This window comes from Dromaius novaehollandiae, chromosome 9 (assembly GCF_036370855.1).
Source record: "Dromaius novaehollandiae isolate bDroNov1 chromosome 9, bDroNov1.hap1, whole genome shotgun sequence".
In the NCBI taxonomy this organism is placed as follows: Eukaryota; Metazoa; Chordata; class Aves; order Casuariiformes; family Dromaiidae; genus Dromaius; species Dromaius novaehollandiae.
In genome coordinates this window covers 10582501-10595702 of record NC_088106.1, presented here as the reverse complement: position 1 = coordinate 10595702, position 13202 = coordinate 10582501, and the positions used below count along the sequence as shown (strand labels likewise).

The 13202-nt window shown below is 37.8% G+C and overlaps 1 long non-coding RNA gene across 2 annotated transcripts in view; it reads right to left on the bottom strand.

Moving 5' to 3' along the window:
* The window catches only part of LOC112980169 (uncharacterized), a 296130-nt gene that overhangs the window by 90739 nt on the left and 192189 nt on the right, over positions 1–13202 (bottom strand). For both annotated transcript variants that reach the window (XR_010390460.1, XR_010390461.1), the window contains one exon: positions 10035–10125. This is a non-coding gene — a long non-coding RNA (uncharacterized LOC112980169). The remainder of the gene's footprint in view (positions 1–10034; positions 10126–13202) is intronic.

Genomic DNA, 13202 nt, shown 5'->3' with positions numbered 1-13202 from the left:
GAAGATTGTGAAAAAAAGTTTAGAAAAATATTTTGATATCCTAGCTGGAGTTAAACAATCTTAACTAGAGTAACTTCGCAGTCAGTCTTACTCTCCTCTTTCAAAAGCGTGGGCTGGTGTGGAAGATCAGAGAAGCATTTACTTTTCATTATTGTGTTTTTCAAGTGCGGAACCTGCTGAACATCTTTCATGAATTACTTTACAACAGATGTACAACAATTTTAATTCCTACAAATAGCTACTTAGTTAAGTACTGTGTCTGGTTTGTTTTTAATTTTTCCTAGTTATCCATGACGTTAATTATGTATGTTTTGTTGGTGTGCACATTTTGCAGGAGAAAAGTTGCGTAGATACATAGCAGACTTGAAAAAACTTACATTCAATTTCCTATACTTTGTTTTAGACATATTTAGTCTCCAAAATAATGAAATAGGCAAAAAAGGGGCTTTTGTATTATAATTACACTATTATTGAATGTCAAAAGCTACAGATGAAAAATAAGATTTTTCTTCAAATAATAGAAATAAAATCCCCTATATTTGGATATTTTAACATTAAAGAACAGTTAGAGCTTACTTTTAAAAAGTGTCACATTTTTGTTACTCTACTGCAATGCTGATCATTGACAAAACCATTACAAACCCAGTACTCAAATGACCACTACCATTATACACATCTCTCATAGGTCTCATATTACAGTTCAAAGCACTTTCCAAAGAGTAATGAACCTAAACTTAATGTAGCACTAGCTGTAGGAAAGATTTATTTCAACAGCCTCAAAATGAGGCAAAAGAGGCTTGTGCGAGGTCACACAACAGCAGAGAGGAGAATCCAGGAATCTCAATGCTCCATCTTTTGCTCTCACTTATGAGTCTATATTATTTTCTTGGAAGACATTTGTTAAAATAACATCTGCCCTACAGTGACAGTATGAAGCCTGCAAGGTTCAGGAGACAACATGTGGCACTGCATTATAGGCACCATCTCTATAACCTCCTTGATTCCCAGACTAAAGTCCCGTCCAGCTCTGGGTACCGGAAGCTAAAATGGAGATGCAATTCTCTACATCCCAGTGGCCAAGATGAAGAGATCTACTAGTGGAAAGAAGCGTTTCATCTTCTTGTGTAAGATATCTCACATTGGCTCTGGTTTTAGAAATCAGTATTCCTCAGTCTGATCCATGAAAAACTATTTTGAAGAACTGAAAAAACCTAAACGTTTCCTTCACGTCAAAAGACAGCAAGAGGCCTTCCATATCTAGCAATTTAAAAATGGAAATACGTCTTCTAATATGAGTTTTAATTACCGTATGGGGGCAATTGACCTTTTTTCCAGGCATTTGAGGGGGCAACTGTATGAAGGACCCATTTCCCATTAAACCAGACTCCAAAGATTTCATCAGACAAAATGATAATGAGCTATTCCAGTTGAAATGAGCTGATTAGTTTTTCCCCCCAGCTGCTGTTCAATTAATGAACCACTTTTAAAAATTTTGAAATGAAGTTCATGAATCATCTATTTTTATTTTCTTAAATTGAAAACTGATAAATGAATTCAGCCTCTTGGTGACACAAACAAAAATAGTTTGAATTCCAGATCTTGAAGAAGTGTTAGCAGTTTGAAAAAAAAAATTAAATGCAGAGTGAATATTTAGCAGCAAGTATTCCTAAAGAACTGTTAAAATACAGATGATTGAAGTAGCAGCCAAAAAAAAAGGGATGCAAATGACTCTTAAATGAAAGGTTATGGAGCAGGAGAGGTGTTTAATCCAAATAACAAACTGTTGTTGTCAATGAAAGATCTGATACAAACCGATTTAGATAATACAGAAAAATGAACACACAATTTGACAGCTACCCTGGATTTACAGAATCATGGGATTAAATGCTTTCCACTTATTCAAAGAGGATTAGTCAGGATACATTTATTTATTTAAAGCAGATCTTTTACAGAACTAAAGAGTTTACAAATGATACGGAGTGATGGAAAATAGAAAATCCATATCAGCTTTAGCTTCTATCATTCAGCCACAGATGTGAAACTGCTTACTATCAAATATGCAATATACTGTACTAGCAAAATAATAATAATAATAATAATAAATTTGGTGTAGCCTTAAACTATTTAGTCAAGGGAAGAGAACATTAAAATACTTGCACGGGCCATTTGCAGTGAAAACTATTAAAATGTGAACATATTTTTGACACATCCGCAACTAGAATTGATCCTTGAAAAATAGATGCAAGTCTGGGATAATGCCAGGGAAACTGATGTAGCTACAGTTAGTATGAAAAGGAAGATATTAACCAGATGAAACTGGAAAGCAGGGTTCCTATATGTGAGTCCAAGTACTGCTGAAGACTCACTATAGAGCACTGATTAAGTCACTTCATTCTTCAGCTCCCACCTTTGGTAAGCAGAGATTTCTACCTTGCAAAGCATTAGAGTATTAATTAATGTCTGAAAAGTGATTTTATCTGACAGTAAAAATTCCTCTTCACGTGCAAAATAGTAACAGCAAAAAGTTTAGAAAGTTTCTGCCTGTGCTAAAAAGTTGTCGCAACCTAATTTTCATTTCTGGTGAAGTACATATTTATCATACTCTGTCAGTGCTTTGCATGGACTCTGGGGTTCCTTTACATTGCCAAGGTGGTGAAAGACAGGCAGAATGAAGCAAAAATCAAGATCTTACCTTTTTTTGTCAAGAAAAAAAAATCTGATAGTAAGTATTAGAGGCTAGGTAAGTGAGTAAGGCCTCCAAAATATGAAATTAAATGGAATATAAACAAGAAAATGTAGCTGGGTCACTGAAGCGTTTGCAGAATCACAGTCAAAATTTGCACAGTAACTGTCACTTTCTGAATTCCATATATTTAACATCACTTTTTTTGTCATCTCTATTTTGCTGTGCTTCTAGCACTCCCACCACTGCTTCAAGAATAAATCACCTTTCCTCCCTATCAATTGCAGTTATAGCTCCAACGAGGTTACACCGCTGCTGCTCGTACCAGTATCTGGCTACCTGGGTAACCTTTCTGCCCTTCAGAACATCCCTGGTGCAATATGCCCATTTCCCTATCAAAATCCAAATCAGCAAGAGCTGCCTAGGGAACAAAAAAGAGGCAAAAGAAACCAGGTACCAGACATACCGTCTACTCCTTACACGTGACCTAAGACGCAGCCTTGAAGAAGCCAACGTGAACCTTCTGAACAAAACTAAAACTGATCAATGTGAGAGCCACCACTAAATGAACCATGCGTGGTATTAGCTGTGGTGAGGTACCTGACTTCATCTGCATCACATAAAATGATCCAGATAATGACGGTGACCCCTGTGCCTGCTCATTTCATTTCCCCAAACTGCTGGGCTATCGTTAACCAATGCGAGATAAGATAACAGATGGCAGGGAATTAATCCTCTCTTCAAATATCAAATCCAAAAAAGGTGTCTCAATTTAGACAAATTAAAATTCATGCAGCATTCTAGGCATAAGTTAATATATAATATATGTCCACTTCAGGGTACAATAATGAGTTCATAAATGAACTCTCACTTTGTTACTGATGGGTTGTTGATAACACAGAAGCTGCAAAACTCACAAAATGCATTTCTTTACTCAGCTTCCTCAGATTTTAGGAATCAGATCTGGGTTAACCTATAGGTTCACTTAAACTTTGACCCTAATTTCCTGATTAAATGTCAACAAACAAGACTTGACAACGCAGCCAAAGTTTTAGGGAAATGATCACCTCATGAAGATCACTCCACAAATTTCCTATTGCCCAAGCAGATCTGTGAAACTCAGTCCTGCCCTGAGGACTCCTACAATAAATCCTTAAGATTTTTATATAAATATGTTGGAGGATGTATCCATCCATATATATATACACACACACATGTATATACATATATTTATATATATACACATGATTTTCTCCTAACATATGCCAGAGGAAGAGTGAAGCAGGAACATCAGCAGCAAGAGTAGGAAACAAAGACTGAAACAGTGAGGAAATCATCTACTTTGACATGCCTAAGCCTTATTGTTTCATAGATCAGCCACTACTAAAATTATGAATCCAGATCCTTCAGAGCTATCTGTGGGAGACAATGCTTCATCGTAGAGTTAAGTGCCTACAGGTCACCAGCAACACACCAAACACTGAAAAGCAGCAGCAACGTACTTCAAAAGAGAACAGGTAGGTACGTACATTCACAAAGCTCCTCTTGTGCAGATGCGTCCTATGTCAGCAAACAAATGCTGCCTCTATTCTTCTTTCTAAAGCTCAATACATTCACAAAGTGCCAAATATTCAAAATAATATACATCCAAGATACATGAATCCTACTTATGCTCTTCTTGACTGGTGAAAGTATTATGAGCAGCCATCATCACTTACGCCTAAGTGGTCAAGTGCCTCATTTGGTGAAACGCTCTCCTCTATCTCATCCACATTCACAAATGCAAACAACGCTGACGACATCCTGGCTGCAACCAAGCATCAAACCTCTCATTCCAGAGCAAGTTCGGAATACAACTAGCTACCAGTCATATATTAGCCTAACTAACTCTGCCAAAGCATTAGAAATTTCACAATCTGAAAATTGCTACATGTTACACCCTGGTGTAACGTAGAAACCCCCATCAGTCTTTCATTTCATGGGTAAACTCCCGCTGCCTCTGGAGACATCATTCTCCCAGGCTTCTCAGAAGCCTCCGATTCTTTTGAACATAATATAAAGCTGTCAGCTTGAGAGAGGCATAAATTTAACGTCAGAAATATGCGGATGACACAGTGATCTATCCTTTTTTCTATTTATGTTACCATGCTGCCCCCATCAAAATAACTCCAGCATTAGATGAGATCTGTTCGGGGATGAAGAATACTGAGCTAAAACTCAACCAAGCAAACACGCTGTTGTGCAGTAGGAAGCAGATTGACAGTTTCTTCAGGTAGAGCATATTGTCCATCAGTGTGAGGCTGATGATGCCAACATTTTCCACAACAGGTTTCAGAAAAAAAAGTCTTCACTGTCTCCAGTGTACCGAAAGGCTCTCCTTCACAACTAAACAGCAATAGTTTCAATTATTTGTATCTCAGCCACTCCCCTCTGGGTTAAATCAAAGCAATATACTAATCACAAAGTCATCAGTCTTCAGAAAACTCCCGGTAGTATATGAACAGTTTCAGTGTATTTTCTTATCAACACAAGATTTCACTAACATTCCTTACCATGTTCTCTATGCTCATTTTCTATGGGCTATAAATCTAAATTAAGTCTCTGCCCCTGTCTCCACAATACTAATGGAGGTGAAGTCAGTATAACTAGAAGACTGCTTGAAATCCCAGAATGAAGGCTACGGCAGAGAAGCTCTTCTGCTCCAGTCCAGCCTCTAAAACACACCTGTGCACAAACTGGAGCTTGCTAGTAGGCGGTGCTGAGTTAAAAGTCAAACAAACTTCTATAAGAACTAAGAACAATCCTGAATCATTTCTCAGTGTGACTAGCTTTTTACTTCTGCTGCTAGGCACACATCCTCAAAATTCCCTTCTCTAATAGACATGAACATAAAAAAAAGTTGTTACCAAAATTGAAACTCTGCATATTCTGTTCCCCTGTGATGGGGAAAAGAGAGAGAGTGAAACAAGAATAGTTGTCCCATTGCTTAATATACTTTTGGAAAGTGATCTGACGTTACAGTAAGGGTAGAAAACTCCTTCAGTTTTCTAATATTATATCTCAAGTGTCTTAATCTCTCCTACTTTTAATTTTCTGTTTCTCTTTTCTCTCTCATTTGCTTTCCAGCTCTGCTCTTCCCACATTTACGACTTTCCTTTCGATTTTCATTATTCCTCTTTCTTCTACCTTTCTACAAAATATCAGATCAAACAACCCACTTCCCTGTCTAAAAAGCAAAGTGGAACCAAACGTTCACATTTGGCTGGGGACCTTATGTTCTTATTACTTCCAACGCAGCTGTTCTACACATAAGCCATTCTAAATCTGCTGTTTCATTCTCCTTGGCCACTTCTTGTTTCCCCGCCTCAGATTTATTGATTATTTTTGGCTTCTCCGGCATTTCTTCTCTTGTTCAAGTCATTCACTCTGGTCTTAAAATTCATCCACTCTCTCTACTCTTTCTCCTTACCAGTTTGTGATTCCAGTCTTCATCTTTTTATTACCAACTTCCTTTACCAGCTACCCTCAGAGTTTTGTAACCAGTTATGAGCAAATATTGATTCCATTTGAGCTCAGTATCTGAGTTCATTAACACAAGATCAATTTTCCACCTCAAGGAAAAAACAGATCTCCATGTTCACCCAATCATGAATGCAAATATCATATATACTTTATTAGAATTACCTAGAAATCTCATGATTTTGGCAGTCGATGTTATAAAGATAAATTATAAAGCAACAGCAATAAAATAATTAATATTCAAAGAGGATGCAAGTTAAAAGTATAGAAGAAAACCTCTCATCTATAACCATATGTGGGTTCTAACACTTACAGACTCTTCCCTTAGGAAGCTCTCCTCCTCTTTCCTGCAAGGAGCACATTAGAGTACCCACTTTTTCTAGATGGGACATAACATACAGTTATGAGCTTATTAGCAAAGCCATTTCTGTTATCTGATCACAATTTCCACACACGACATGGTTTTGAAGTAGAAAAACCTGATGTGTTCAGTCACAGAAAGCAGCACTAACTTGACTAATCAGCTGATTTCTCTCTTCCTCTTCCCATACCAAAAAGAAATCAAAATGCTTCTTTACGTATTCTCTAAAAAAGTAAATACCCCCCCCCCCCAACTTTTTAAAGAGAAGACATCTTCAAATCTTTAACACAATGGAGCAGCTGTTACTGAGTTTCCTTGATGGGTATTTTCTGTCATTAGGGAAATCAGAGGCCTTGCTAAATACCTTTTTGTTTGGTTGTTTGTCAGCTCAAATACTGATTAGGTTCTCTGACAACCACATTGTTTGTCTGCAAAAATGCAGAGGGAAAAACCTTCAGTTGCAACTTGAGTTCTGTAGAAGCTGCAGATGCACTTAGAGGTACTTTGTTAAACACATTTACAGCAGGTGAGTTTGCTATGTTTTTAAAAAAGCAAAATAGAAAACCCCACCTTAGATGATTCTTTCTGTATGCAAAAGTGAAAACAAATATATTTTAAATAGTAAATCTGAAGTAAATACTTCTTACTCAGAAGATACTAACTTGGCCATTAATGTAAATTTTAAGTAAAACGGTACTGAGCTCTGAAACTAAACACAGTACTGAGAAAGATGAGTCGGACTACGAGGTATTTGACAAAAGTAACTTCAACAAAGAGTAGTTTGTGACAGAAGGGTAAGGGCCCTTTTTTATCTTACCATAGGCCTGGATATAAATCAGAGCTGATCAGAACAATAGTGTTTACACGGCAAGCTGTGAAAGCCTAAAGAGAGATTTCTCTACCTTCATCTGCAAAAACCCACATCCAAACACACCATCTGCCATGGCCTGCCCAAAGGCAGTATATCATTGAGTACTGTGGCCATCCACAGGCACAACCAGCACGCACTTATCTTGTACCTTGCTATTCTGATATTCTGTGTTGAATAGGATGTGTCTGTAGACATATGTATGCGTGCTTGCACACAATCGCACCCTAAGCTATTATTTCAAACTGTGATCCCAGTAATAAGCTGGCTTCAGATTATAAAATATATCAATTTTACTGGAAAAAAAATGCTACAGTTAAAAGTTATGATAGGAAGTATCTTAAATTATCCAGACAAAATCTGTTTACTTGTGATTTACTTAAAAATAGACCTACATAACATTAAAATACTAAATGTGCTCTGAATAATTTTCAAAATTTCTAATGGCAGAATTTCTACAGTGTCTGGAGCCTGTTAAAACCTTACAGTATCTTAAAATTTGCTCTCTAGAAAGAAAAGAAGGAGGGAATATATATGTAATGCTGCAAAATCTCTTATTTACTTAATTTACTTGTTATTATGTAATGCTGCAAAATCTCTTATTTACTTAATTTACTTGTTATTCTGTGTCAGTCAGTGACTGTAAATATGTGTCTATATGATCTCTCCCTCACCAGGGGAGAGATGGTGAATAACAGCATAGTGTTATTCAAACTTCAAGGGAGAAATTTATAAACTTCACTAGAAAAAGTGTTCAAGCATGTTTTTAAAGAGGGACTATGAAACAGAAAGATGGCAGGATACTAGCTGAAAGTTGCATAGAACAAGGTTCTGCAATCAGAGGGAGCTGTATTGGCCATTTTTTGTACAACAGAGAAAATGGAGATGAGGGAACAGAAAAGAAAAAGCAAAGAGAGATGTAAGAGCAGCTCAATTGTTCAGGACCTTGAAACAAAAGACTTGCCTACAGAAGGTAGAAGACTGCAGACTTCTACAGGAGTAGAAGACTGCAAACATGGTTGAAATTGGTGTGAACGTCATTAACACAAAGAGAAGACTGGAGGAATGGCACCTTGGTTAGATTGATAGGGAAAGAATCGGACAGAAAAAGTCTGTGACGTGAAGTAAAATACCCTTAAAAAAATGAAACTGAGGAACTTCCATAACTTGCTCAAACGAACCCTATAGTTTTAAAATAATATATAGTAATGGCTGCCAAAGCATCTCCTCCTGATTGTAATGAGCTGTCAAGTCCCATTATAGGCTTTTTCCAAGTGGAATCCACCCATCACGTCAACTTCCCGTCCTCCCTGGAGTACAAGAGCGAAACCTCTACGTTCACTTCATACAACACAGATACAACATACATCCAGGTTTTGGAGACAAAAACAAATGCTTAACCACTTTTGCCATGAGGTTTCTCCTTCAAAAGATACAGTTATGATCTTATTTTTCAAGATTTTTTTATTTTCAGTGTTCGCAAGGAGTACCAGCACTACCTTACCTAGAAAACAGCATCTTGCATCTATCCACAGATGTAAAACCAGGGTGGCATCAATTCCAGCATTTATACACTTTCTTTTCAAAGGCCTCAGTCTTGACCTAAGAGTAGGATATTCTCCATGTCAGGTCAATATTTGACCTGTTTGTTAATCTCAGCAGGAATCCACAGCAGGGGCCATTGTGAGGGTCATTTCAGATGCAAACATCTGTCTGGTTTGCACTAAAAATAGCACCAAGAGGACAGACTCATTTCACAGTGACTAAGTACTTATTTTTGGGTGGTCAGAACAACAATGTACAAAACAAGAAGCATTTTTTTTTAAGCCATTTGGCGTTTCTGATTTCATTCAGCAAACAATATACATGCTGTTGTGTGGACAGTTTGGCAAAATAAAAAATAAATAATTTTTCTAAACTCCTTACATTACTTCTGTTTGTAGATTTGTACATTTAGTAAAAGTGTTGAAAGGCAGCTAAAGCATTTACAGCCTGAGCAGATCCCAGATCAGATAACTCCATTTCAAGTAATGAAAATTCATCCGCATTATCACTTAAGTGAGCACTACGGCTGTTAGCAAACCCTACACAAATATTCAGATTTTTGTTTTTCCTGTCATGCTGAAGGTTATCTCCCCAGTTGCTCTGAAAAATCAGGTGACAACCATTTCCCATGATGCTTTAAGGGCTGTCAAGCTGTCCATCAAACTGTCACCTGACCAATCGTTCCCATGGTTCTTTTAGACTTCTAGTATGATAAATTGAAAGGCACTATTATCTGCCTGTTGTGAAGAGGAACTGCTTAGGCTTTGATAAGATATCACTAGTCCCAGGTGAGAGGAGGCTGACAGCACATCAAGACAAGAAAACACATGGAAACAGTGAACATAGGAGCAAAAGGTTTACAAACATCTGTTGTCATTATTTATTACCCCTTTCCTTGGGTTTTTTAGCTCTATACTTGTTCTATGTCAGTTTAAAAAGAGAGACTTTCCTTTCTTCCCAGCCAATCTTAACTGCTGCTATTTTTAAAGCAGTTAGTTATAGAACACGAAATATTTTAAATATGAAAGATAACTTTAATAAAAGGTTGCGTTACCTACCTTTTTTGATACATGTTGCTCTCACCATCATTGTATTTGAAGTGTTCTATGACTCTCATGGTGCAATTATGCCATAAGAAAATGAGACGCCCTGAAAGATATGAAGACATTTTAAGCTTCACAGATCTTTTTCATTGATACCTGTGAATATTAGGAGGACCAATTCACCGTTTTCTTGCTGATATTTAAGATAGATCTTTATACGAATATCCAAAGTTAGCATAAGAAATCTCAGAGAGAAAACAATATGTTGTTATTTATTGTGGGTTGTTAATAAAAAGCTGGTTGGTAACATCACCACCTTGTGTACAAATATTTTTTTGCATGCAATTTTAATGGTTTTAGGCAGTACTGTAATTTCATTGGATGGCAATATAGAAACTCAATTGCACAGAGGAACATTTAAATAATTTTATCATTAAAAATCTTTTTAATTCTAGTTCTTTAAGTTTAACTATATTCTTACACTCTTCTGCATTGAGATTAAAAGCAAGCTTCCACACACAGCGAACAACCCCTCTTCACTGGAACAAACAGTGAAAAATCAACAGAACAGGTGTTGAGCAGAGTGGTAAAAATACTTCCAAAAGTACTAATAAAGGCAAGATACATCCTTAAAGTATGTTCAGCCAATTTCTAAAGCCTCTCTTCCACTTAACAACTCTTTTGAGAAACCACAGCTTGTTCCATTTATAGGGACTTCCTTTCTTCTGCCAAATATTCCAACTTGCTCCTATATTAAACATACACATGATTTTAAAAACATGAACTAATTTCATCCATGGCTACAAAGCACCCCTGCTCCTTAGGCATAATGACATACTCCTTTCAGGAGCCAGGTGAAAATGGTATGGAAGTAAGGCAGGTAAATACTAAACAACGAGCTTCATAATATCAGGCTGATTTAGACAGGATGGTTTCTGCTATCCCTCTACAAGCAGCAAATCAGATTCCGTGTCAGGCAAGGGTGGTAGCTAGAGTAGAAGGACAAGAACGAAATAACAGGTCAGTTCCCCCCTACTAAATGACAGACTCTACAAGGAAACGTCAGCTCGACTGAGCTAAAACATACCCTCAATTTGGCTGACTCCTGGTAGCGCACAGCAGCAGTCTCTGGGCACTTCCCAAAGAGACAAGCAAACAGTTCCTTCTTCCAGATCATTACAGCAGAAAGACATGGAAGCATTAGAAAGAAAGAGGCAATGTATACAAAGAGTGGTTGGGATGGTTGGGTGGCTGACTATATTTGGTAATCGGGTTATATTAAAGCAATATTTCTTCTCTTTTCTCTGGTCATCAAAGGAAGACGGGATCTTCATGGGGAACACAAGTGCAGAAGGGGATAGGACTTTTCACATAAGATCAGGAAAAAAATATTCCGTGTATAAAGAATGGGCAAGAAGGAGCTGCGCTCTGTACAGGAGAAGGTGACAAACAGATGAAGAGGAGAACGAAGGGGGAAAGCGCCTGGAGGTGAAACGAGACAACAGCAGGTAAAAAGGGGCCTGGCAGGGTTCACGGGACTCTCAACACGGGCGCTGAAAGCTTCACTGTGGTGGAGGGATTCAGAGATGGGCATAATGACCAGATGACCTTAATAGTGGGTTTTGCACGGAGAGGAAGAGCTCAGGTAAAGTGCTGCTGCATCTAGAAAGTTCTTCTGAGTAAGAAATTAAAAGATAGGGACCTGAACCGTAAGAAGAAAAAAGGAAAGAAGTAGTAACAGATTTCTAAGTACTCTGAATAGGCAGAAAGAGAGAGGAATCCAGAGACAAGTCCTGGATTAGGAACTTCAATGACAGAGGGCCTAGCGGTCTTTCACTCCGTAGCCACCGATTCTCACTAGATTTAACACACTCCTCACTACAGGATTTTAGTACTACCCATAACGATGCCTTTAGCAGTGATCCTGCAGCAACAGTTGTCTCTAACAGGAGAAGAAAGTCCTTCTTCAAAGAGGACATTTAAAATTACCTAGATAACATTTAAGTCAGCCTTAAACAGTGGGACTGTAAAATACCAAGGCCAGTACAGTTCTGTATTTTCCTTTCTCATCATTTAGACCTTTAAGACAGAAATCAAACATACGGGATACACAGTTCTACAGGCCTTTGCATTAACAATTTAATTACATTACAGTGAAGAGTTATTTCAAAGAAATAATGCATCCTTCTTTTTTTTAATAGTTTGGTCATACTTTTCTCATAGTTTGCTGCTTTTACCTTCTCATATGGATTTTGCCTGCCCAGACTGTTAAAGAGTAGGGCTGTGGAAAAGCATTCGATCCTGACCAGCTCCCTTCTGACCTGCCTCAGCCGGTAGCAGGAGTCCCAGTATTCCTGTTCTGAACCCATTAAAACACGAAGCTCTTCAAAGTAGCCAACACTTGGTTAACAGAATGTGACAAAAACATTATCTATTCTAATCTCTGTTCTATATTTTCTCTCTCCTTTACAAGGACTGTCAAATAGAGAAAAAGTGTCACCAAAATGATTACAAATAAAACTGATTTGGTGCTCCAATGGCAATTATTGCATTTGCTAGCTCGGTTGATACAGCACAAGTTACAACCTGAAGCCAGAAAACTGAAAAAGAGGGAAGTTAAATAAAATAGGAGATGAGCACGAAGAGGAGGAAGGGCAATGAAATGGTTCAGAAAGGGTTGGCTCTTGTCTGCTTGAGAGACAAAGTGGCATAGAGGAGGCACTAACTTGTTAGAAAAGCTCAGTCCTTTGTAGTTTTGCGAAATATTCATGTGAAACTTCCTTCAGATTATCTCTTTGTCTATTATAAGAAGTTACGTGACATGTTTCCACTATTGAGGGCCTCACAATCTTCCATACATTTTTACTCATTACCCTCAAGTAAAGAATGTACGTAAATACTTGTCAAAGGGGGAGTGAAATCCACAGAGACAAACACTAGAAGTCCACCATTTCTGAGGCTAAAGGGGGTTCAGCATAGCCTGGCACGGGGTTCAGCATTTCACCTCAAGGAATTTGGGTGTAGTTGTGGAGGAAGCCTGTGACAAATAACTAAACTTCACCAATATTTCTCCTAGCCCTAATCTCTCGCTCATTCTGCTTCTGTTGAAGGGAGAGGCTGGGTGACAGTAGCAATACAGCACACAGAGCTGTCTCGGTGCATCGGATGTGCTGTATCTATCAC